This window comes from Aotus nancymaae, unplaced genomic scaffold, assembly GCF_030222135.1.
Source record: "Aotus nancymaae isolate 86718 unplaced genomic scaffold, 86718_ANA_hifiasm-v0.15.2.pri h1tg000004l, whole genome shotgun sequence".
In the NCBI taxonomy this organism is placed as follows: Eukaryota; Metazoa; Chordata; class Mammalia; order Primates; family Aotidae; genus Aotus; species Aotus nancymaae.
The window spans coordinates 66,316,416-66,339,272 of record NW_026988415.1 but is presented as its reverse complement, the minus strand read 5'-3'; the positions used below and the strand labels follow the sequence as shown (position 1 = coordinate 66,339,272).

The window sequence follows — 22,857 nt, the reverse complement described above, 5'->3', positions numbered from 1 at the left end:
ATCACTTTAGCTACCAACAAATATACTAACAAAAAAACGAATCTAAATTAATCTAAACAGTTACAGGACAGTTTAACTGGAACATATCGCCCTTATATTCCAACTGCAGGAAGGTCAAATGTAAATTACATGTAAAGACTCATGGGTCAAATTTTTTTTTTCTTTTTGAGACAGAGTTTTGCTCTTCTTACCCAGGCTGGAGTGCAATGGAGCGATCTCGGCTCACCGCAACCTCCGCCTCCTGGGTTCAGGCAATTCTCCTGCCTCAGCCTTCTGAGTAGCTGGGATTACAGGCGTGTGCCACCGTGCCCAGCTAATTTTTTGTATTTTTAGTAGAGACGGGGTTTCACTATGTTGACCAGGATGGTCTCGATCTCTTGACCTTGTGATCCACCCGCCTCAGCCTTCCAAAGTGCTGGGATTACAGGCATGAGCCACCGTGCCCGGCTTCATGGGTCAAATTTAAATTGATATACATTTTTCAATTTATCATAGTATATATTTTTTAAGAAATCATGGTGTCTTAAGCCAATCTTTTAAGATTAAAAAATTAAAAGCTGAAAAAATTGGAATCATTTATATACTCAGTAAGAACACTGAACTCCTGCTCTGTGAAATTATAACTGTGAGAATGAGACACAAAGAGAGATGGGGTAGGAGTTTAAAGTGAATCACAGATATTTTACTTTTAATAAATTTAATATATTCATAAGTTGTTCATTAAGAAATAACATATGAAAACCTGGATCTATAAAAGGCAAATTAATTCACTTTACAGAAGGATTTTCCATAGCTTTTAACAAGTTCTCCTAGATCACACTTTCTAAATTGAGTGTGAATTTAGTGAAGGGACATAATTACTAATCAAATGAAGGTAGCGGAGGTATATATATAGCACACTGAATTCAAATTTAATTTGCATGTTGTGATGCTTAATGTATCCATAATTTTTGCATAGACAAAGCCCACATTTGAAAATAATTATGCCTTTACTTATTCAACCACACCTTGAGTATAGGGTCCAAAAAGTGGTAAGAACTCAAAAGTGTATTAAATAACTCAAGATGAAAAATTGAAATCACGAGGCCCTAAGTTTTTTTCTATATAATAGCAAATGCTGACACTAATTCCAAATATTCTGATATTTAGTATCTTGTAAACAGCTTTCTATCTTGCTACTCCAATAAACATTCAAAACAATTATTTCCTTTCTTAACAGAACTGATCCGTTTTTTTGAGGGGGATGGAGTCTTGCTCTGTTGCCCAGGTTGGAGTGCAGTGGCACGATCTCAGCTCACTGCAACCTCCGTCTCCCGGGTTCAAGCCATTCTCCTGCCTCAGTCTCCTGAGTAGCTGAGACTACAGGCACATTCCACCATGCCTGGCTAATTTTTTTGTATTTTTAGTAGAGACAGGGTTTTACCGTGTTAGCCAAGATGGTCTCGATCTCCTGACCTTGTGATCTGCCGGCCTTGGCTTCCCAAAGTGCTGGGATTACAGGTATGAGCCACCACACCCGGCCCAGAACTTTTTTAACAGATATAACCATAATTGAAACATCATAATTCTTCTTCCTTTTTTTTCTTTTCAGATAGGGTCCTGCTCTGTCACCCAAGCTGGACTGCAGTGGTATGATCATAGCTCACTGCTGCCTTGAACTCCTGGGCTCAAGTGATTCTCCTGCCTTAGCCTCCTGAGTAGCTAGGACTACAGGTATATACCACTGTACATGGCAGATTTAAAAAATTTTGTAGACATAGGATCTCAGTTATGTTTCCCAGGCTGGTTTCAAATTCCTGGCCTCAAGTGATCCTCCTACCTTGATCTCCCAAAATACTGAGATTACAAGTAAAATCCATTTTGAAATGTCTGTGTGTGCTATTTCCTTTGTTGAAAACAGAAAACAGTAAAAGACTATACAAATGAGAGGACTAAATAAAGTCTACCGGTAGAATACATAGATGCAACGGGTTTAGTTCCTTTGAAATGTTAACTAAATTCTTCTCTAACACACCAAAGTAGAAACTTGCTATCAAAACTGACTTATCTGGCCTATGCCACATACAACAAGTTTATCATCACTAGATCAATCTCCAAAGTCCACTGTTACTGAACAGGCAGGCAAGAAGATAGGCCAATTTGCATTAATTTATTCAACTAAAAGATAGGGCTTCCTTAAATGTGTAACTCCTATGCCTACCCCCCCAACACACATATGCCAAACATGACTCAAAAGAGAGACAAAATAATAAAACTAGATAACATTGACTAACATTTTTAGCACATTTACCAAATACAATGAGAAAAGTCAGCTGTTCTACAACACACCAAATAAATTACAAGATGAAAATGTTCTATAGATAATCCCTAATTTTACTTCTGTCTAGCAATAAATGATCTTAATGATAGTCAGATCAGTTCATTTCTCTAAGAAAGCAACCTGATTAAGAGAAAGACCAAGAAAATTGTACACTAGGAACTAATTCATTTCTATCTGTACAACTAATTCTCTCAGTAACATTGGATAATAATTTAGTCTATCTATGACTGTAAATTAAATATGGATGATATACTCTCTGTTCACATGTGTAACAGGATGATATGAGAATAGCAGGAATAAACAAAAGCATGAAAATAAGCAATTCTTTGGAAATAAACACTGTCAAGTGTGGTATTTATTAAAGACATAATTAATGTTATAAATTGTGGTGTTTATAATGGTTGGAGGGGAAGCCTTTCCAGAAATGCATGTGCACATACACATATCCACAAACTCACATACAGCCTTTAAAAAAAAAAAGTCTGAGATACCAGGAAAGCTTTATTAAGTCAGTCCTTAGCATCCTATAATTTTTAAGTCCAAATTTGCAATCATGGAATTAGTAGAAATTGAGGCCCAGAGGCCGATTACACAGCTAAGGACTAGCTGAGACTGGAAACTAAATTTCCTGGCTCCTATCCAGTGATGATTCTATCAGTCCATTTTCTTAAGATACAGTTCTTCTACTTCCCAGACCTATTCTCTTACATAAAAAAAGAGGGCCGGGTGCGGTGGCTCACGAGGTCAAGAGATCGAGACCATCCTGGTCAACATGGTGAAACCCCGTCTCTACTAAAAATACAAAAAATTAGCTGGGCATGGTGGCGCGTGCCTGTAATCCCAGCTACTCAGGAGGCTGAGGCAGGAGAATTGCCTGAACCCAGGAGGCGGAGGTTGCGGTGAGCCAAGATTGCACCATTGCACTCCAGCCTGGGTAACAAAAGCGAAACTCTGTCTCAAAAAAAAAAAAAAGATAATTCACTGAAAGATTCCATGGGAGGGTGAACTTAATTAAGTGAGTCTATTTCCTTACTTTTAGCACTTTCGTACTTTTTTTTTTTTTTTTTGAGACAGAGTTTTACTCTGTCGACCAGGCTGGAATGCAGTGGTGCAATCTCAGCTCACTGCAACCTTCATCTCCCTGGTTCCAGTGATTCTCCTGCCTCAGCCTCCCTAGTAGCTGGGACTACAGGCACCTGCCACTAAATCTGGCTAGTTTTTATATTTTTAGTAGAGATGGAGTTTCACCATGTTGGCCAGGCTGGTCTTAAACTCCTGACCTCCAGTGATCCAGCCACCTCGGCTTCCCAAAGTGCCGGGATTACAGGCATGAGCCACTGAACCTGATATACACTTTTGTACTTTTTAAAACAAGCATGTCAATTTAATGAAAGAAAACATAAAAACTGAAACAACCACAATTCTCAAAGACAAACTTGTGAAAGGCCAGTACATGCTTATAGTATACTTGAAAACAGTACCACACACTATTTTACCATTTTCATCTTCAGAAGATATTTATCTTGAGAAACGCCATTTCTAAAACCCTTTAATGTATTCAGCCACTAATTCCGGATTTAAAACCTATCCTATCAAGTCAGACATGACTGTCTAATTAAGGTCAGGTTATGGTGAAGGTTCAGCCTCTGACCATGAAATAACATTCCTTTTAACTTACAGTCAACTGAAATGCCAATGTAAGTCAAAGGAAAAGTACATGTGAATTGTCTGTTTTCTATCTTAAAAAGTTTCAGATCCTTTGCCTAAAACATTACCTCCATCCTGGCTACTATAATCCCTCTTTTCAAAGAACCAAACAAAACAAAGAAATGCAAACAATACTAATATCCAATTACAAAACCAGGAGATAACTACCAGTAACATTTGTTATGTATTCCTCCACACATTTACACACATACACCTTTGCATAAAAATGGAATTGGACAAAGGGCAAGATGCCTGATGAGAAGCAGCAGTGGTCTCTGGCATTCACAGAGAGGAATGAAAAGGGGTGAGTGAATCCAACACCTTCAAATGAAATATGTAGGCTCCAGGCAGCAATATTTGCTGTTCTGTAGCCTCTGCTGGTGATACCCAGGCAAGGAGGGTCTGGGAGTGGACCTCCAGCAAACTCCAGCAGACGTTCAGCAGAGGGGCCTGTTAGAAGGAAAACTAACAGAAAGAAATAGTTTCAACATCAGCAAAAAAGACGTCCACTCAGAGACCCCATCCAAAGGTGACTGACTTCAGATACCAAAGGTAGATAAATCCACAAAGATGGGAAGAAATCGGCGCAAAAAGACTGCAAATTCCAAAAACCAGAACACCTTTTTTCCTCCAAGGGATCACAACTCCTTGCCAGCAAGGGAACAAAACTGGAGAGAGAATGAGTTTGATGAAGTGACAGAAAACAGAAGTAGGCTTCAAAAGGTGGGTAATAACAAACTCCTCCAAGCTAAAGGAGGATGTTCTAACCCAATGCAAGGAAGCTAAGAACCTTGAAAAAAAGGTTAGATGAATTGCTAACTAGAATAACCAATTTAGAGAAGAACATAAACGACCTGATGGAGCTGAAAAACACAGTGCAAGAACTTCATGAAGCATACACAAGTTTCAATAGCCGAATCAATTAAACGGTATAAAGGATATCAGAGATTGAAGATCAACTCAATGAAATAAAGCATGAATATGAGATTAGAGAAAAAAAGAGTGAAAAGAAACAAACAAAGCCTCCAAGAAATATGGGATTACGTGAAAAGACCAAATCCATGTTTGATTGGTGTACCTAAAAGTGATGGGGAAAATGAAACCAATTTGGAAAACACTCTTCAGGATATAATCCAGAATTTACCCAACCTAGCAAGACAGGCCAACATTCAAATTCAGGAAATACAGAGAACACCACAAAAATACTCCTCGAGAAGAGCAACCCCAAAAATTGTCAGATTCAAATGAAGAAAAAAAGTGCTAAGGGCAACCAGAGAGAAAGGTTGGGTTACTCACAAAGGGAAGCCCATCAGACTAACAGCAGATACCTCTGCAGAAACCCTACAAGCCAGAAGAGAGTGGGGGCCAATATTCAACATTCTTAAAAAAAAAAAAAAAGAATTGTCAGCCCAGAATTTCATATTCAACCAAACTAAGCTTCATACGCGAAGGAAAAATAAAATCCTTTACAGACAAGCAAATGCTGAGATTTTGTCACCACCAGGCCTCCCTTACAAGAGCTCCTGAAGAAAGCATTAAACATGGAAAAGAACAACCAGTACAGGCCAATGCAAAAACACACCCAACTATAAAGATGATCGATGCGATGAAGAAACTGCATCCACTAACGGGCAAATTAACCAGCTAGCAATATAATGACAGGACTGAATTCACATGTAACAATATTAACATTAAATGTAAATGGACTAAATGTCCCAATTAAAAGACACAGACTGGCAAATTGGATAAAAAGTCAAGACCCATCGGTGTGCTATATTCAGGAGACCCATCTCATGTACAAAGACACACATAGGCTCAAAATAAAGGGATGGAGGAATATTTAACAAGAAAATGGAAAGCTAAAAAAAAAGCAGAGTTTGCAATCCTAGTCTCTGATAAAACAGACTTTAAACAAAGATCAGTAGAGACAAAGAAGGGCATTACATAATGGTAAAGGGATCAATTCAGCAAGAACTATCCTAAATATATATGTACCCAATACAGGACCACCCAGATTCATAAAGCAACTTCTTAGAGACCTGCAAAGAGACTTAGACTCCCACAAACTAATAGTGGGAGACTTTAATACCCCACTGTCAATATCAGACAGAACAATGAGACAGAAACTTAACAAAGGTAACCAGGACTAGAACTTAGCTCTGGACCAAGTGGACACAATAGACATCTACATAACTCTCCACCCAAAATCAACAGAATATACATTCTTCTCAGCACCACATCACACTTGTTCTAAACTTGACCATATAATTGGAAGTAAAACACTCCTCAGCAAATGCAAAAGAATGGAAATCATAACAGTCTCTTAGACCACAGTGCAATCAAATTAGAACGCAGGATTAAGAAACTCACTCAAAACTGCAGTTACATGGAAACAGAACAACGTGCTTCTTGATGGCTACTGAATAAATAACAAAATGAAGGCAGAAAAAAAAAGACATTCTTTGAAACCAATGGGAACAAAGACACAACATACCACAATATCTGGGACACATTTAAAGCAATGTGTAGAGGGAAATTTATAGCACTAAATGCAAACAAGAAAAAGCAGGAAAGATCTAAAATCGACACACAAATGTCACAATTAAAAGAACTAGAAAAGCAAGAGTAAACAAATTCAAAAGCTAGCAGAAGGCAAGAAATAACTAAGATCAGAGCAGAATTGAAGGTGACAGAGACACAAAACATCCTTCAAAAAAAAAAAAAAAAATCAATAAATCCAGGAGCTGGTTTTTGGAAATGATCAACAAAATAGATAGACCACTAGCAAGACTAATAAAGAAGAAAAGAGAGAAGAATCAAAGAGATGCAATAAAAAACAATAAAGGAGATATCCTACCAACCCCACAGAAATACAAACTAACATCAGAGAATACTATAAACACTTCTACACAAATAAACCAGAAAATCTAGAAGAAATGGATAAATTCCTGGGCACTTATACCCTCCCAAGACTAAACCAGGAAGAAGTCAAATCCCTGAATAGACCAATAACAAGGTCTGAAATTGAGGCAGCAATAAATAGCCTACCAACCAAAAAAAGTCCAGGCCCAGATGGTTTCACAGCTGAATTCTACCAGAAATACAAAGAGGAGCTGGTACCATTCCTTCTGAAACTTTTCCAAACAATAGAAAAAGAGGGACTCTTCACTAACTCATTTTATGAGGCCAACATCATCCTGACACCAAAACCTGGCAGGGACACAACAAAAAAAAGAAAATTTCAGGGCAATATCCCTGATGAACATCAATGTGAAAATCCTCAATAAAATACTGACAAACCGAGTCCAGCAGCATATCAAAAAGCTTATCCACCATGACCAAATCAGGTTCATCCCTGGGATGCAAGGCTGGTTCAACATATGCAAATCAATAAATGTAATCCATCACATAAACAGAACCAAAGACAAAAACCACATGATTGTCTCAATAGATGCGGAGAAGGCCTTCAACAAAATTCAACAGCCCTTCATGCTAAAAACTCTCAATAAACTAGGTATTGATGGAACATATCTCAAAATAACAAGAGCTATTTATGACAAACGCACAGCCAATATCATACTGAATGGGCAAAAACTGGAAGCATTCCCTTTGAAAACTGGCACAAGACAAGGATGTCCTTTCTCACCACTCCTATTCAACACAGTATTGTAAGTTCTGGTCAGGGCAATCAGGCAAGAGGAAGAAATAAAGGGTATTCAATTAGGAAAAGAGGAAGTAAAATTGTCTCTATTTGCATATGACTGTATATTTAGAAAACCCCATCTCCTCAGGCCAAAATCTCCTTAAGCTGATAAGCAACTTCAGCAAAGTCTCAGGACACAAAATCAATGTGAAAAATCACAAGCATTCCTATACACCAATAACAGACAAACAGAGAGCCAAATCATGAGCGAGTTCCCATTCATACAATTGCTACAAAGAGAATTAAATACCAAGAAATGCAACTTACAAGGGATGTGAAGGACCTCTTCAAAGAGAACTCAAACCACTTCTCAAAGAAATAAGAGGGGACACAAAAAGATGGAAAAACAGTCCATGCTCATGGTTAGGAAGAATCAATATTGTGAAAATGGTCATACTGTCCAAAGTAATTTATAGATTCAATACTATCCTCATCAAGCTACTATTGACTTTCTTCACAGAATTAGAAAAAACAACTTTAAATTTCATATGGAACAAAAAAAAGAGCCAGCATAACCAAGACAATCCTAAGCAAAAAGAACAAAGCAGGAGGCATCATGCTACCTTACTTCAAACTATACTACAAGGCCACAGTAATCAAAACAGCATGGTACTGGTACCAAAACAGAGACATAGACCAATGGAACAGAACAGAGGTCTCAGAAATAATGCCACACATCTACAACCATCTGATCTTTGACAAATCTGACAAAAACAAGCAATGGGGAAAGGATTCCCTATTTAATAAATGGTGTTGGGAAAACTGGCTAGTCATATGAAGAAAGCCAAAACTAGACCCCTTCCTTACACCTTACACAAAAATTAACTCAAGATGGATTAAAGACTTAAACATAAGTCCTAAAACCATAAAAATCCTAGAAGAAAACCTAGGCAGTACCATTCAGGACACAGGGATGGGCAAAGACTTCACGACTAAAACACCAAAAGCAATGGCAACAAAAGCCAAAATAGACAAGTGTGATCTCATTAAACTAAAGAGCTTCTGCACAGCAAAAGAAATTATCATCAGAGTGAAAATGCAACCTACACAATGGGAAAAAACTTTTGCAATCTCTCCCTCCAACAAAGGGCTAATATCCATAATCTACAAAGAACTTAAACAAATTTACAAGAAAAAAACAAGCAACCCCACCAAAAAGTAGGCAAAGGATATGAACAGACACTTCTCAAAAGGAAACATTTATGCAGCCAACAAATATATGAAAAAAAAGCTCATAATCATTGGTCATTAAAGAAATGCAAATCAAAACCACAATGAGATACCATCTCACGCCAGTTAGAAAGGTGACCATTAAAAAGTCAGGAGACAACAGATGCTGGAGAGGATGTGGGGAAATAGGAATGCTTTTATACTGTTCGTGGGAGTGTAAATTAGTTCAACCATTGTGGAAGACAGTATTCCTTAAGGATCTACAATTGTAAATACCATTTGACCCAGCAATCCCATTACTGGGCATATACCCAAAGGAGTATAAATCGTTCTATTATAAAGACACATTGACATGTATGTTTGCTGCATCACTGTTCACAATAGCAAAGACTTGGAACCAACCCAAAGGCCCATCAATGATAGACTGGATAAAGAAAATGTTGCACACATACACCATGGAATACTGTGCAGCCATAAAAAAAGGATGAGTTCATGTCCTTTGCAGGGAGGGACACGGATGAAGCTGGAAACCATCATTTTCAGCAAACTAACACAAGAACAGAAAACAAAACACCCCATGTTCTCACTCAATACGTGGGAGTTGAACAATGAGAACATATGGACACAAGGAGGGGAACATCACACACCAGGGTCTGTCAGTGGGTGGTGGGCTAGGGGAGGGATAGCATTAGGAGAAATACCTAATGTAGATGATGAAGTGATGGATGTAGCAAATCACCATGGCATGTGTATACCTATGTAACAAACCTGCACATTCTACACATGTACCCCAGAACTTAAAGTATAATAATAACAATAATAATAAAAGATATATACAGGTTCTCACATTGGAACTGAATAGGCAAAAAGCACGGATAGCAAGGAGAAGGTAGGAGCCTATGGCCCATCCGGGAGCCTCATGGAGCCAAAGGAATTCCCATCCCCAGCTAGTGGAGGCAGTGAGTAATTATGCAACCTGCCGAGGAAGCCATGCTTCTCCCATGGATCTCTGCAACATGTGGAGCAGGAGATCCCCCAGTGAGCCCATTCCACCAGGGCCTTGGGTCTGATACACAGAGCTGTATCTGTGCACAGAGAGATTCTCAGCAAAGCAGCAGCTCAGGTGCAAAGCAAGACCCAGGAGTTTTGCATGCTCCTGTCCTGGGATCCCCACCAAGGCAGAAAATCCATCGATACACAAGCCTAGGAAGGGGTCTGAATACAGGGAGCCAAGCAGCATGGCTCAGCAGGCCCTACTTCCATGGCACCTCACAGGCTAAGACCTACTGGCTTGTAATCCCAGCCAGCCAACAGCAGAGGGATGAAATCAGCCTGAGACAAAACTCAGTTCCAGGCGGAAGGGCGGTCGCCATCTCTGCAATTCAGGGGAAATAGCCATCCAGCCTGCCAGACGAGACCCAGAGGAGGAGGGCCCCCCACAGCGCAGTGCAGTGGCCTTGCCAGATCAGGGAGCTAGACCTCTTCTTTAACCAGCCGGACCCACTCCAAACTGAGCAGGACTTCCTATGTGAGGTTAGAGATCAGATCTCTCGCTGGGAGGGTGCTGGGGGTGGTGGGGAGGGACAGCTAATATCTCTGTGGTTCTGGGGACTTAGCTGTTCCAGCCTGGCGGCTGTGGAGAGTGCAGACTGCCCAGACAAGGAGGGCTCCCCTCACCACAAGGCACAGTGCAGCTGCCTTGCCAGATTGTAGCCAGACTGCTTTTTTACAGGCCCCGACCCACTCCTCCTCACTGGACAAGTGTTAGATTCCACAGACAGAGATAGGACTTCTCCCTGGGAGGGAGCTCCACAGGGGAGGTCCGACGGCCATCTATGTGCTTCCCTTAAATCAGCCATTCCAGCTTGCTGGATGTGAATACAGGTGGTACAGAGGAAAAAGTGTCCACCCCAGTGCAACATGCCTGCTCTACCAAGAAGCAAACAGACTGCTTCATTGGGTGGGTCCCTGATCCCGTCCCTCCTAAGTGGGTGAGATCTTCCAGTGCAGGTCGCCAGCCACCTCCTGTAGGTGTAGGAGAGGCTGAGGAGAGTGGGGTCTAGAGTAGACCCCCAGCTAACCACAGGAGCCCTACAGTAGAGTGGTGTGACTTTTAAAAGAAAAACAACAGAAAACAACAGCAATGTCAACAAAAAAAAGACCCCAAAAAACTCCATTCAAAGGTCAGCAACCTCGAGGATCAAAGGTAGATGAGCTAACAAAGAAGAGAAACAATCAACGCAAAAATACTGAAAACTCAAAAAGTCAGAGTGGTTTTTCTCCTCCAAATGACTGCAACACCTCGCCAGCAAGAGCACAGAACTGGGCTGAGGCTGAGAAGGATGAAATAACAGAAATAGCTTCAGAAGATGGGTAATAACAAATTTTGCTGGGCTAAAAAAGCATGTTTTAACCCAATGCAAAGAAGCTAAGACTCATGATAAAAACAATACAGGAGTGATAGCCAGATTAGCCAGTTTAGAGAGAAACATAACCAACCTAGTGGAGCTGAAAAACACAACATGAGAACTTCATAATGCAATCACAACAATCAATAGCAAAACAGAACAAGGGGAGGAAAGAATTTCGGAGCTGGAAAGTTATCTTTCTGAAATAAGACAGGCAGACAGAATAGAGAAAAGAGAATGAAAACGAATTAACAAGACCTCTGAGAATTATGGGACTGTGTAAAGAGACCAAACCTACGACTGTTTGGGGTGCCTAAAACAGACGGGGAGAATGGAACCAAGCTGGAAAACACACTTCAGGATATTATCAAGGAGAACTTCCACAACCTACCAAAACAGGCCAAAATTCAAATTCAGGAAATACAGAGAATCCCACTAAGAAATTCCACAAGAAGATTAACCCCAAGACATATAATCATCAGAATCTCGAAAGAAGGAAAGAAGGAAAGAAAGAAAGAAAGAAAGAAAGAAAGAGACAGAAAGAAAGAAAGTGTATTCAGATAGGAAGACAGAAAGTCAAATTATCTTTGTTTGCAGATGATATGTTCCTATAGCTAGAAAACCCCACTGTCTCAGCCCAAAAGCTTCTTAAGCTGATAAGTAACTTTAGCAAATTCTCAGGATATAAAATCAATGTGTAAAAATTGCTAGCATTCCTATACACCAACAACAGGCAAGCAGAGAGCCAAATCATGAATAAACTCCCATTCACAACTGCTACAGCGAGAATAAAATACCTAGGAATACAGCTAACAAGGGGGAAGTGAAAGACCTCTTCAAGGAGAATGACAAACCTCTGCTCAGAGAAATCAGAGCGAATACAAACAAATGGAGAAACATTTCATGCTCATGGATAGGAAGAATCAATATTGTGAAAATGGCCATATTTCCCAAAGTAATTTACAGATTTAATGCTATTCCCATTAAACCACCATTGACAATTCTTCACAGAATAAGAAAAAAAAAAACTATTTGAAAATTCATGTGGAACCAAAAAAGAGCCCAAATAGCCAATGGATCCTAAGCAAAAAGAACAAAACTGGAGGCATCATGCCACCCAACTTTTAACTATACCACAAGTATACAGAAACCAAAACACCATGGTACTGGTACAAAAACAAACACACAGACCAATGTAACAGAATAGGAAACCCAGAAATAAGACCACACACCTACAGCCATTTGCTCTTTGACAAACCTGACCAAAATGAGCAACGGGGAAAGGATTCCCTATTTAATAAATGTTACTGGGAGAACTGGCAAGCCATATGCAGAAAAGTGAAACTGGAACGCTCCCTTACACCATATACAAAATTTAACTCAAGATGGAACCTCAAACTATAAAAATCCCAGAGGAAAATCTAGGCAATACCATTCAGAATATAGGCATGGGCAAAGATTTCATGAGAAAAACAGCAAAAGCAAAATTACAACAAAAGCCAAAATTGACAAATGAGATCTAATTAAACTAAAACGCTTCTGCACAGCAAAAGAAACTTACAAAATGAGAGAAAACATTTGCAATCTATCCATCTCACAAGGGTATAATACCCAGAATTTACAAGAAATTTAAACCAATCTATGAGGAAAAAGTAACCCTATTAAAAAGTGGGCAAAGGACATGAACAGATACTTCTCAAAAGAAGACGTATTTGTGGCCAATAAACATATGAAAAAAAGCTCGAACATCACTGATCATTAGAGAAGTGCAATTCAAAACCACAATGACATACCATCTGATGCCAATCAGAATGGATATTACTATAAAGTCAAAAAATAAAAGATGCTGGCAAGGTTGTGGAGAAAAAGGAACACTTTTACACTGCTGGTGTTCAACCATTGTGGAAGACAGTGTGAGGATTCCTCAAAGACCTAGAGGCAGAAATACCATTTGACCCAGCAATCCCATTACCAGGTGTATACCCAAAGGAATAGAAATCATTCTATTATACAGATACATGCATGCATATGTTCATCGCAGCACTATTTAGAATAGCTACACTATTCTAAATAAACTCATGGAATCAACCTACATGCCCATCAATGATAGACTAAAGAAAATGTGGTACATACACACCATGGTACATGTATATATACTATGCAGCCATAAAAAGAACGAGATCATGTCCTTTGCTGAGACACGGATGGAGATGGAAGCCATTACTCTCAGGAAACTAACACAGGAACAGAAAATCAAACCCCATGTTCTCACTTATAAAATGGGAGCTGATCAATGAGAACACATGAACACATGGGGAGGATAACACACACTGGGCACCTGTGGGGGGTGGGGAGAGGGAGTGCATCAGGAAGAAGAGCTAATGGATAATGAGCTTAATACCTGGGTAATGGGATGATCTATGCAGTAAACCACTGTGGCATATGCTTACCTATGTAACAAACCTGTACCTGTATCCCTGAACTTAAAATAAAAATTGAAAGAAAAAAATGTAATTGAAGTATATGTAGTTTTGAAACACACTCTTATCAAAAGATAAGATCCATTTTTCCATGGGCATCACTTTACATCAAATCCAACCCTTCATTATTTTTAATATTAATAGCTGCAGAGTGCTCATATTATATAATTACACTTTATCATCTATTTAGTCATTCCCTTACTTAAGAGTTTATTAAAATATCAAGACTGCTTCCAGTTTTATTACCAAATCTGCAAACAAGGGTTAATGAATAAAGTTTAATGTATTTCAATCACTTCTTTATATGATTATGCCAAAAATATTGAAAGACTAAGATAAGTATGCTTTCCATAATTTTCATTTTAACAAAGAAAAGACAGTGCAAGTAAGTTAACTGTTTTTTTTTTTAATGGAAAATCATTTATGCCGTTCATAAGCAGGAAGGCAGAAGTCTTTGTTTCCTCCAGAGTGCTATGTGAGGCACAAATAAGAGAAAAAAGATACAGAATTTCTGATACAAACTGTTTCTAAATCTTCCCCTTTTAAATTAATGGCAGCATACTATCAATGTAAGAAACAAACAATGAAATAAAGAAGACAAAAAAGTATTTGTAACAAGATCTTCAGATTATTTCTTTGGGAAAAACAGTTTTGCAAAGTCCAGAGCAAGTAATAAAAGTTAATAAAGAAAATTTTCATCCCAATACACAACACAACTGATGGAAAGGTTTTTGTTTTATCCCCTAAAAGCATGCATTTATATTATTTGCTGGAGTAACACTATTATTGAAAACAATACTGGAACAGAATCTATAATCACTAGGCCAGCAGTCATCAAAATGAGATTTAAATTACATCCAAATGTGTACCTTTACTTTTCTTTGTCTAAACTTTTTTTTCCTTAAATAAGTGAAAAAGCTGATATGCTGGGAAAAGCAAGGTCTATATTCTAGCTCACAATCTAAATTAGTTTAAGCTTTTAAAATGACTAGTTCAATTAATAAAACAAAACTAATGATAAATTAAAAGTTTAAGTTAATTTATTTAGAAGTTTACAGTATTTGGCAAGCTGCCAAAAATTCCCATCTAATTAATTCTGAAATTCAACCTTGAAAATAAAGTATCTAAAAAAATAATCAAGCCTTTGCCTGGGGGTAAGGGAGGGAGTTTGCCACGTTTCAAAAATATTTTGCTTGCCATTACTTTGAATTTGAGTTTTATAATATCTGGAAATAAAATCACCAGAATACTTAACTGCCACATGACCTGCTCAAAAAGCTATGAAAAATTCCTTTTATTGCTTAAATAAGTCTAGCTTCTTAGTAAAGAAATTTAATATTCCTGGTCAAAAAGCTTCTATTTTCAAATTTGAAGGCTTTTTCTTCCCAAACAACACTGGAAAAAAATGCAATGAATTTGATAAGTAAGTAGAGAGCTTACTGAATGAAATTCATGTAACATCTTGTATCAGACTTTCTAGTCAAGAGCACATAACCTTTGCCAAAGAGCATTTATAAATATATCCTGATTCCCAAATTGTTGGTATGAATAAGATAGTGACAACTACAGAACTTGTCACTTTGTCTGAAAGAAAAGGCAGGCCTGCCAAACTGACTTAGGTGGAAGGTAAAAGCCTCCTTTGATAAGATTGTTTTCTCCTTAACACTTAAAGAACTAGACACTATATTTAGCACTTTACCTTTAAAAATTTGATATCCATTACAGCTATTACATATGCCACATGCCACTGTGAGGTAGAAAGTCATCATTCTAGATTTTTTTTATTGTATTTTAGGTTTTGGAGTACATGTGAAGAACATGCAAAATTGTTGCATAGGTAAACACGTGGCAGTGTGATTTGCTGCCTTCCTCCCCTTCACCTATATCTGGCATTTCTCCCCATGATATCTATCCCCAACTCCCCAACCCCCACTGTCTCTCCCCTATTTCCCCTCAACAGACCCCAGTGTGTAGTGCTCCCCTCCCTGTGTCCATGTGTTCTCATTATTCAACACTCGCCTATGAGTGAGAACATGTGGTGTTTCATTTTCTGTTCTTGTGTCAGTTTGCTGAGAATGATGGTTTCCAGGTTCATCCATGTCCCTACAAAGGACACGAACTCATCATTTTTGATGGCTGTGTAATATTCCATGGTGTACATGTGCCATATTTTCCCTGTCCAGTCTATCATCGATGGGCATTTGGGTTGGTTCCAGGTCTTTGCTATTGTAAACTGTGCTGCAATGAACATTCGTGTGCTTGTATCTGTCTGGTAGGGGACTTTTGGCCCCGTTCCCCGGCCATGTGGAAAGGGCCTAATTCCCGACAAAGGTAGCCCTTCCTCCCCTGCAGGGAGGGGCCCTTATCTCATTCCATCCAGGCCCGGCCCGAGACCAGCAACCTTCCCGCCCGGCCGGTCACTGAACCAATCACCATCCACCCCATCAGCTCTCCCGTAACCTCCCCTCCCACAAACTCCCGCCCGGCAGGTTTCCTGCCTAGCAACCAACCTGGCCAATCACTACCCGCCAGGTCAACTCCCCCTAGCCTATCACTACCTGCCAGATCAGCTCTCCCGCCGCCCCAGGCCCTCTGCCCCTATAAAACAGATTGAACAAAGAAAGCGCGCGCGATTCCTCCCTGCCCGCCGGAGTCGCCCGGAGATCCCAATAAAGTCGGTACTGGTCACCACGCTTCCTGCCTCGTGTCGGTCGAGCGCCTGCCTGCCTCCGTGGGTCGGGATCCCACAACCGGGGTCGCACAGTATCCTTATAGTAGAACGATTTATAATCCTTTGGATATATACCCAGTAATGGGATTGCTGGGTCAAATGGAATTTCTATTTCTAGGTCCTTGAGGAATCGCCACACTGTCTTCCACAATGGTTGAACTAATTTACACTCCCACCAACAGTGTAAAAGTGTTCCTATTTCTCCACATCCTCTCAAGCATCTGTTGTCTCCAGATTTTTTAATGATCGCCATTCTAACTGGCGTGAGATGGTATCTCAATGTAGTTTTGATTTGCATTTCTCTAATGACCAGTGATGATGAGCATTTTTTCATATGTTTGTTGGACTCATGTATGTCTTTTTTATATGACTGCAGTGACATTCTAGAGGTTGCAGCTTTCCAAGTATAGCCTGAATTGAAACTCAATTTTCATTCTACACAATTGTGAGTTAATATTATTTCACAAACATTGTTACAATCTCTAACTCAACTATAGGTGCAATGTGAAAAGAAAACAGAAGACATGAAATAGGAATGAAAGTAGCGATTTAGCAGTTCAAATTATATCTTTTTTTTTTTTTGAGCCAGAAACTGATTCTGTCACCCAAGCTGGAATACAGGTGGCACAATCTCGGCTCACTGCAACCTCTGCCTCCTGGGTTCAAGCAATTATCTTGACTCAGCCCCCCAAGTAGCTGGGATTACAGGCACCCGCCAACACCACGCCTGGCTAATTATTTTTATTTTTAGTAAATAAAGGGTCTTAGCATGTTGGTCAGGCCGGTCTCAAACTCCTGACCTTAAGTGATCCACCTGCCTCAGACTCCCAAAGTGCTGGGATTACAGGTGTGAGTCACCACCCCTGACCATATCATATGTTTTGTTTTTAAAAGACAAGAGCTTGCTATGTTGCCCAGGCTGGAGTGTAGTGGCTATTCATAGGTGTGATTATGTGTTGGATAGCCTCGAACCCCTGAGCTCAAGCAATCCTCCTGCCTTAGTCTCTTGAGTAGCTAGGACTACAGGGGTGTGCCACCACGTCTGGCTTTCGAATTATATCTTAGAGAAAAGAAAACATTAATAAAAGATAAGAAGTGCAATAAAAAAGGAAATAAAGGGTCGGGCGCGGTAGCTCACGCCTGTAATCCCAGCACTTTGGGAGGCCAAGGCAGGTGGATCACGAGGTCAAGAGATCGAGACCATCCTGGTCAACAAGGTGAATCCCTGTCTCTACTAAAAATACAAAAAATTAGCTGGGCACGGTGGCACGTGCCTATAATCACAGCTACTCAGGAGGCTGAGGCAGGAGAATTGCTTGAACCCAGGAGGCAGAGATTGCGGTGAGCCGAGATTGTGCCATTGCACTCCAGCATGGGTAACAAGAGCGAAACTCCGTCTCAAAAAAAAAAAAAAAAGGAAATAAATAAGGCCATCTAGTAATTCTTACACTGATCAAAATGTCTCTTGCAATTTATATTCCTTGAAGGGTCAAAACTAATAAATTTGATGTAAAAAACTTGGTCATGCAAACAGTACTAATGGAAGAGACAAAAGAGAGGTATTCACCTACTTAAGCCCTTAAAAGGATCATAGCTTCAATTTCTTGCTATTCTTATTCCAGAAGTGTTAAAAGACTAACATGTATGAATCAGTCAACCTAACCAATACAGTAATACCACTTTAAGATATTAATATACAGATACTGTGGCACTCAAATATCTATATTAATTCAGAATCATTAATCATTTTGATATGTTATTTTCTTCTGAACTGTAAATGAAAATGGGGGAAAAAATTAAAGGACATATAGCTTTGTTTCCAGGTTTCCCTCTAAAATAGATAATTTCATGACTAAGTTGCCTAAAATGTAAATACCAATATAATGTCTTCAATCAGCTTATTTGATAAAAAGATCTGTGCCAGACTTTTGAATTTCAGAGGTAATTTTTTGGAAGGACTTAAATGATATAATACACACACACACAGACAGACACACAAAACGTGGTAACTTTGTAAAGTGAGAGGCTTCAGGTGTAGTGATTAAGATCATAGGCTCTGGAATACTGTTCTCTAATAGTACTCTCTGCAACGATGGAAATGTTCTGTGTTTGTACTATTCAAGATGGTAGCTACAAGCCACATGTGACTACTGAGTATTTGAAGTGTGACTAATGTGATGAAGAAACTGAATTTTTAACTTAATTTTAATGTAAATGCAAATAGCCATACGGAGCTAGTGGCTCTTGCATTGCACAATGAGTTTCAAGCAGATTTTAATCCTAGTTCTACCACTTATTAGCCCTGCATCCTTGAGCAAGCTATCTTGCTGAATATCAGTCTTCTGGTATATAAAATGGGCCTACTAGGTATCTACTTCAGGGGATTATTGTGAAGATTAAATATCACACATGAAGTGCTTAGCACAGTGCGTGGTTTACCAATGACCTTTGTGTCACTAAATCTAATGGTCAATTCTCAGACCTGATCCTATCTTACCCATCAGTAACATGTGACAGAATTTAATCACTCTCTTCACCAAAATACTCTCTTCTCTTGGTCGGCTTCTGGACTGGTATTATTTACCACTTTCGACTATTTCTAATACCTTTTCTAATAGTGTTAAAGCTGACCTTACCTTAAAAAGGTGAGCTAAAAGAACACGTTCTAACCCAATGCAAAGAAACTATGAACCTTGAAAAAAGGTTTGATGAAATGCTAACGAGAATAGACAATTTAGAGAGGAATATAAGTGAATTAACGGAGCTGAAAAACACAATACAAGAACTTCGCAAAGTATGCACAAGTTTTAACAGTCAAATTGATCAAGCAGAAGAAAGGGTATCAGAGGTTGAAGATCAACTCAATGAAATAAAACAAGAAGGCAAGATTAGAGAAAAAAGGGTAAAAAGGAATGAACAAAGTCAACAAGAAATATGGGACTATGGGAAAAGACTTAATCTACATTTGACAGGAGTACCTGAATGTGACGAAGAGAATGAATCCAAGCTGGAAAATACTCTTCAGGATATTATCCAGGAAAACTTCCCCAACCTAGTAAGGCAGGCCAATATTCAAGTTCAGGAAATACAGAGAACACCACAAAGATATTCCTCAAGAAGAGCAACCCCAAGGCACATAATCGTCAGATTCATCAGGGTTGAAATGAAGGACAAAATGCTGCGGGCAGCCAGAGAGAAAGGTCGGGTTACCCACAAAGGGAAGCCCATCAGACTCACAGCAGATCTCTCAGCAGAAACCCTACAGATCAGAAGAGAGTGCGGGCCAATATTCAACATCCTTAAAGAAAAGAACTTTCAACCCAGAATTTCATATCCAGCCAAACTAAGCTTCATAAGCGAAGGAAAAATAAAATCCTTTGTGAACAAGCAAGTACTCAGAGATTTCCTCACCACCAGGCCTGCCTTACAAGAGCTCTTGAAAGAGGCACTACACATAGAAAAGAACAATCAGTACCAGCCACTCCAAAAACATACCAAAGGGTAAAGAGCATCAACACAATGAAGAATATGCATCAACTGACAGGCAAACAGCCAGCTAGCATCATAATGGCAGGATCAAATTCACACATTAACAATATTAACCCTAAAGGTAAATGGACTAAATGCCCCAATCAAAAGACACAGACAGGCAAATTGGATAAAAAGCCAAAACCCATCGGTGTGCTGTATCCAGGAAACCCATTCTCACATGCAAGGATACACATAGGTTCAAAATAAAAGGATGGAGGAAGATTTACAAAGCAAATGGAGAGGAAAAAAAAAGGAGGAGTTGCAATTCTCGTCTCTGATAAAATAGACTTTAAACCAACAAAGATCAAAAGAGACAAAGAAGGACATTACATAATGGTAAAAGGATCCATGCAACAAGAAGAGCTAACAATCCTAAATATATACGCACCCAATACAGGAGCACCCAGATACATAAGGCAAGTTCTTAATGACTTACAAAGAGACTTAGACTCCCACACAATAATAGTGGAAGACTTTAACACCCGATTGTCAATATTAGACAGATCAACCAGACAGAAAATTAACAAGGATATCCAGGACTTCAACTCAGACCTGGAACAAGCAAACCTAATAGACATTTACAGAACTCTCCACCCCAAATCCACAGAATATACATTCTTCTCAGCACCACATCACACCTACTCTAAAACTGACCACATAATTGGAAGTAAATCACTCCTCAGCAAATGCAAAAGAACGGAAATCATAACAAACAGTGTCTCAGACCACAATGCAATCAAGTTAGAACTCAGAATTCAGAAACTAACTCAGAACCGCACAGCATCATGGAAACTGAACAACTAGCTCTTGAATGTTGACTGGATAAACAATGAACTGACGGCAGAAATAAAGATGTTCTTCGAAACCAACGAGAACGAAGACACCACATACCAGAATCTCTGGGACACATTTAAAGCAGTCTCTACAGAAAAAGATATAGCAAAAATGCCCACATGAGAAGCAAGGAAAGATCTAAAATTGACACCCTATCATCAAAATTAAAAGAGCTAGAGGAGCAAGATAAAAAAAAACTCAAAACCTAGCAGAAGACAAGAAATAACTAAGATCAGAGCAGAACTGAAGGAGATAGAGATACAAAAAAACCTTCAAAAAATCAATAAATCCAGGAGGTGGTTTTTTGAAAAGGTCAACAAAATAGACAGACCACTAGCCAGATTAATAAAAAAGAAAAGAGACAATAATCAAATAGATGCAATAAAAAATGATAAAGGGGATATCACTACAGATTCCACAGAAATTCAAACCATCATCAGAGATTATTACAAACAACTCTATGCACATAAACTAGGAAACCTGGAAGAAATGGATAAATTCCTGGACACTTGCCTCCTCCCAAGCCTAAACCAGGAAGAAGCCGAAACCCTGAATAGACCAATAACAAGGTCTGAAGTTGAGGCAGCCATTAAGAGTCTACCATCCAAAAGAAGTCCAGGTCCAGATGAGTTCACAGCCGAATTCTACCAGACATACAAAGAGGAGCTGGTACCATTCCTTCTGAAACTATTCCAAACAATCCAAAAAGAGGGAGTACTTCCCAAATCATTTTATGAGACCAATATCATCCTGATACCAAAACCCGGCAGAGACTCAAAAAGAAAAGAAAACTACAGGCCAATATCCATGATGAACATAGATGCAAAAATCTTCAATAAAATACTGGCAAGCCGATTGCAACAGCACATCAAAAAGCTTATCCACCATGATCAAGTAGGATTCATCCCGGGGATGCAAGGCTGGTTCAATATACGCAAGTCTATAAACGTAATTCACCACATAAACAGAATCAAAGACAAAAACCACATGATTATCTCAATTGACACAGAGAAGCCCTTTGACAAAATTCAACAGCCCTTTATGCTGAAAACCCTCAATAAACTAGGTACTGCTGGAATATATCTCAAAATAATAAAAGTGATTAACGACAAACCAACAGCCAATATCATACTGAATGGGCAAAAATTGGAAGCATTCCCTTTGAAATCTGGTACTAGACAAGGATGTCCTCTCTCACCACTCCTGTTCAATATAGTACTGGAAGTTCTAGCCAGAGCAATCAGGCAAGAAAAAGAAATAAAGGGTATTCAAATAGGAAAGGAGGAAGTCAAATTGTCTCTATTTGCAGACGACATGATTGTATATCTAGAAGACCCCATCGTCTCAGCCCAAAATCTCCTCAAACTGATAAGCAACTTCAGCCAAGTCTCAGGATACAAAATCAATGTGCAAAAATCACAAGCATTCCTATACACCAATAACAGACTTAAAGAGAGTCACATCAAGAATGAACTGTCATTCACAATTGCTACAAAGAGAATAAAATACCTAGGAATACAACTAACAAGGAATGTAAAGGTCCTCTTCAAGGAGAACTACAAACCACTGCTCAACGAAATAAGGGAGGACACAAACAGATGGAGAAATATTCCATGTTCATGGTTAGGAAGAATCAATATCGTGAAAATGGTCATACTGCCGAAAGTAATTTACAGGTTCAACGCTATCCCCATCAAGCTACCAATGACCTTCTTCACAGAACTGGAAAAAACCACTTTAAACTTCATATGGAACCAAGAGAGAGCCCGCATAGCCAAGTCAATTGTAAGCAAAAAGAACAAAGTGGGAGGCATCACACTATTGGACTTCAAACTATACTACAAGGCTACAGTAATCAAAACAGCATGGTACTGGTACCAAAACAGAGATATAGACCAATGGAACAGAACAGAGGCCTTGGAGGCAACACACCGTATCTACAACCATCCGATCTTTGACAACCCTGATAAAAG

At 39.2% G+C, this 22,857-nt stretch overlaps 1 protein-coding gene across 11 annotated transcripts in view; it reads right to left on the bottom strand.

The window, feature by feature from the left end:
• Positions 1-22,857, bottom strand: part of ATRX (ATRX chromatin remodeler) — a 282,824-nt gene that overhangs the window by 18,108 nt on the left and 241,859 nt on the right. The gene's annotated exons all lie outside the window — the stretch shown is intronic.